We start from the raw sequence: 4,684 nt of genomic DNA on the forward strand, positions 1-4,684 counted from the left end.
AACCCCATGAAAACTAACTGGCAATTAACTTTCATGTGCCATGAAAAAACCATGTAGAGGCCATGAAAATTCAAGGAAAATTTTCATGGTCAATGAATTTTTAACATATTCACAGGATATTCATGGGTCATGATTTGCTGCAACCCATTAAAAACTAGTGAACTTTGACACCATGAAATTTTGGGCTTGAAATTCATGGGTTTCTCAGTACCTTTGAAAAGGCCATGAAATGCCATTTTCATGGGTATTTCATGGCTTCTAGGTCACTTTACTCAATATTTCATGGGTCGTGAATATGGAAATTTTCACAGGTTTTTCATGGGATTTTTCAGGTCTTTTTCATGGCACCTAGACCATGAAAATGTCATTGATTTAACCATGAATATCCTGTGAAAAATCTGTGAATTTACAATGAATTATTTCACAAGATTTTCATGGGTTTTGAGTTCATAGTGGGAGGTTGTAAAGAATACATGGATGTGAAAAAGGTGCCAACCCCTTTACAAGATTATCAGGTAGATTTGTATCCTGTTTTGGAGCTGATTGTTTGTGAGCAAAGGCTGCATAAGGTGTGCTCTCAAACTTCTGATCAAGATAGATGGAAGACCCTTTTATGGTACATACAGACTGTCAGGTTTAAGTGTGTTGTCATAAATTATAAAACAATACCTATCTCAGATTAAATGTGTGGCTGTGCATAGTTTTTGGTCCCATGTGAATGGAATGGAATGAAATGTGAATGAAATAATAATTATTTCCATTGTTATTTTTTTTTATGATCAGGTAGAAATCAGGTGTTGGTAGGTCTGGTTGCCCGTTTGGTTATCCGTCTTAACTCTGTGTACAGCATACAAAGTGCAAAGTCTGTTTACCCACTGGCCATGGCCAATTGTAAAGAAAACAGGTTCATCATTAATTTCTATTATTCTATGTTACCAAAATGCTTTTTCTCCTTTGCTTGGCATGGTTACGCACTGTTTACCACCCACAGTATAGACACTTTCCCATTTACACTTTCCTTACTGAAAGCCTATAGTTTTGTAGACTATATGTGACAGTTTTCATTGTTGTAATGTTGGCTTTCCAGTGGCTCCAAGATCTGACAAATGTAACAAACACATGCACAACAAAAAAATACCCACACACAATTATACAGAAAGAAAAAAAAACTACAAACCCTTTTCCAATATAAGAACCTTACCCCAAAACAAGCTCAATAACAACAAGTTTCATTGGTTGTCTTTATGCCTAATGTTATTTTGATAGGGAAAGCCCAAAGGTACTTTTAAAGGATGTGAATGAACAAAAGAGAACCATCAAGAACCAAGGAATTTTTGTTGATGGCATCAAGGTCAATATAGAATTTGATGGCAGCGTCGTCATGAAGGAGGGCGGATGTGTGATTCTGAGCTCCCGAGTTATTGGACTTGTACTCCTCTTGTGTCTTGTTCATACCTCGAGGAAAGGTAAACATGACTACTCTTTTACAAATGAGTACTTTGGTCTACGTTTCCCGCACTCTACGTCGGTTAAAGTGGCAAACTGGGATTCGAGACTCTGCATAATAGAAAATACAAAATGGCGGGCACACGTGCATGTCACTATTAGAGTGAAACGAGCAAACGTTACTACAGCCTATTATGCCAATTCAACCTCGACCTTTAGACCTATTATACAACTGTTACATGATGTTGAACTTAACCCTGGACCAGCAAACAGCTCTATTAGAAACAAGTCTGAAAAGTCAAATGGCAATGTGAAGATTGCACATCTTAACGTTCGCTCGCTTAAATGCCGTGAGCATTTCGTTCTTGTAAAGGAAACGGTACTGGAAAATAAGTTTGACATATTTACCGTATCCGAAACATGGCTCAACAGTTCAGTTACGGATTTGGAAATAGAAATTCCTGGCTATGTTATCTACCGTATCGACCGACAAGCGAAGATTGGCGGTGGAGTATGTGCTTATGTCTCACGAAATTACAGGACGGAGTACTTGAGCGATATATCTCTTATCACGGCCTCTGGCTTTCACCAACTGTGGCTAAAAATCCACGTCAGGAACATGAAGTCTTTCATTGTCTGTACAACCTATAGACCACCGGACGCATCGTTATCTTGTTTCGATTCAGATCTCACAGAGAACTTTATTTATGCCTCGTCGTTCAATGTTCCAATTTATCTATTGGGAGATTTGAACTGCAGACTTGAGAATAGCAACAATCCTGGAGCTAATGTCCTTGTTAATTTCTGCCGTTCCTATAACTTGTCAATACTGATCAACACGCCAACACGAGTTACAGAGACTTCGAAATCAATTCTACATGTTATCCTTGCATCGGACACAAGACAAGTTCAAACGGCTACGGTTATGGAAAGCTCGATTAGCGACCATGACTTGGTTTATGTCACCTTAAAATTGAAGAAAGCGCGCGCCAAACCCGTCTATATTACAACCAGAAGTTTTAAACACTACAGTCCTGTTGATTTTAGCAACGACGTATCACTGGCACCGTGGTCCATAGTTGATGTTTTCGACGATGTCGAGGACAAACTTTATGCACTTGATTCGCTATTTACTGAGATACTTGACCGCCATGCCCCAGTTAAAACCTTCAAAGCACGCTGTAAACCAAATCCATGCGTAACAGACAACATCCGGGGATTGATGAAGACCAGGGATGATTGGCGTAAGAAAGCAAAGAAAACAAATGATCTGCTATCTTGGACTGCCTATAGATATTTCAGACAGGAAGTAAAGAGGGAAATCAGAATTGCTGAACAGGAATTTGTGGCCCAACAAATCCAGAGGAATCCAAATAACACCAATAATATCTGGAAAGCAATTCGCCAGTGCATCCCCTGCAAATCTACATCTCAGCGAACATACAGTAAGAGCGACAAAGCTGTTGCAGACGAATTTAATCAGTTTTTCGTATCTGGTCAGAGCACTGTTGACAAAATTACGTCCCTGGCTAATGAATGCAACCTAACACTTAATCAGAATTATTTTGTACCGAGACAATACGCTCTCTCTGACCAGTTCACACTGAGTACCATTGATTATAAACAAATAGAACGTATAATAGCAGCGATGCCTTCAAACAAGGCCCCAGGGATAGACAAAATCCCGATTCGTGTCATCAAGGATTGTCTTAATCCAATTGTTCACCCAATAACGTCTATCGTTAATGCATCCTTTCAAAACTGTGTTTTTCCATCAAAATGGAAGACAGCTGTGGTTACACCAATCCCAAAAGAGGGCGACCAGGAACAGGCAAACAATAATAGACCCATCTCACTTACACCAGTCTTATCAAAGGTTTGCGAAAGGGTAGTACATAATCAGCTCACCTCGTATCTGCAATCGAATGACACCCTATCAAAGAGCCAAAGCGGTAACAAGAGATGGCATTCGTGTGAAACGTCTGTGATTGAAACAACTGACACAATTCTTAACGCGATTGACAAAAAGAAGTTAACGGCAGTTGTCCTATTAGATATGAGCAAAGCTTTCGATAGCGTCAATCACGACACGTTAATTTTAAAATTGCAAGATGTCGGAATTTCCAGAGACGCTCTCCAATGGTTTCGTAGTTACCTAAGCAACAGGACACAAGTAGTACGAATCCATTCAACGCTATCTGAGCCTTTGTCCGTGACCAACGGCGTCCCTCAAGGAAGTATCTTAGGCCCACTACTATTTAGCATATATACGAACGATCTTCCATCGATCCCACAGAAATGCAGCACTCAGAGTTATGTAGATGATACGAAACTCATCACTTCCTTCGAACTTAAAGACAACCTGGATGCAATTGCTGATTTGGAAGACGACTTGTTTAAAATAGGAGAATGGTGTTCCAACAACCAATTGTTACTTAACCCTGGCAAAACCAAGCTGATGATATTTGGCAGCAGGCAGATGCGTGCAAAATTGCAATTTCGCTCCCTTTCCATTATGGGTGAGGACATCGTCCCCGCAGACACCGCCAAAGACCTTGGTGTGATTTTGGATTCTAATTTAACTTACGATGAACACATAATTAAGACCGCTTCCTCGTGCATGTCCCGCCTCGGCCAAATAAACCGTGTCAAGCATGTTTTCGACAAACGTACACTTTTGATGATTATTAATTCCTTAGTTTTCAGCAGGTTATTTTATTGTTCCAATGTTTGGTCAAATACCTCAAAATGTAATGTTGACAAGTTACAGGCGGTGCAGAACTTCGCATGCCGCATTGTTAGCGGTGCGCGTAAATTTGACCACGTTACACCAATTCGCAAGGAACTAAATTGGCTTTCAGTTCAAAGCCAGCTTTACTACCGGAACGCTACTATGGCCTTCAGATGCATGACTGGTCAGGCTCCAGATTACCTCTCATCAAAATTCATAAAGCGAGCCGAGGTTAGTCGACGTAGCACCAGAAATTCGCAGCTTTTGCAAATTCCATTCTTTAGAACAGCTAGCGGTCAGAGAACATTTTTCTATAGAACTGTAAACTTATGGAACTCTTTGGATAATTCCTTTAAACTGTGCAACTCCGTTAAGGTTTTTAAAAAACGTTTAAGGACCAAATTACTCAAAGAGTTGTAATTTTATATATTTGTATGCTTTTATTTTTCTTTTAGAACATTCAGATTTTAAAACATCTTTAATTGTAAATAGGATTTTTTAATTGTA

General features: G+C 39.5%; 1 pseudogene; it reads left to right on the forward strand.

Annotated features, from left to right (window-relative positions):
* The first annotated feature begins 473 nt into the window (after positions 1–473).
* Positions 474–4,684, forward strand: part of LOC136276788 (uncharacterized) — a 12,019-nt pseudogene continuing 7,808 nt past the window's right edge.

Source organism: Pocillopora verrucosa, chromosome 7, assembly GCF_036669915.1.
Source record: "Pocillopora verrucosa isolate sample1 chromosome 7, ASM3666991v2, whole genome shotgun sequence".
In the NCBI taxonomy this organism is placed as follows: Eukaryota; Metazoa; Cnidaria; class Anthozoa; order Scleractinia; family Pocilloporidae; genus Pocillopora; species Pocillopora verrucosa.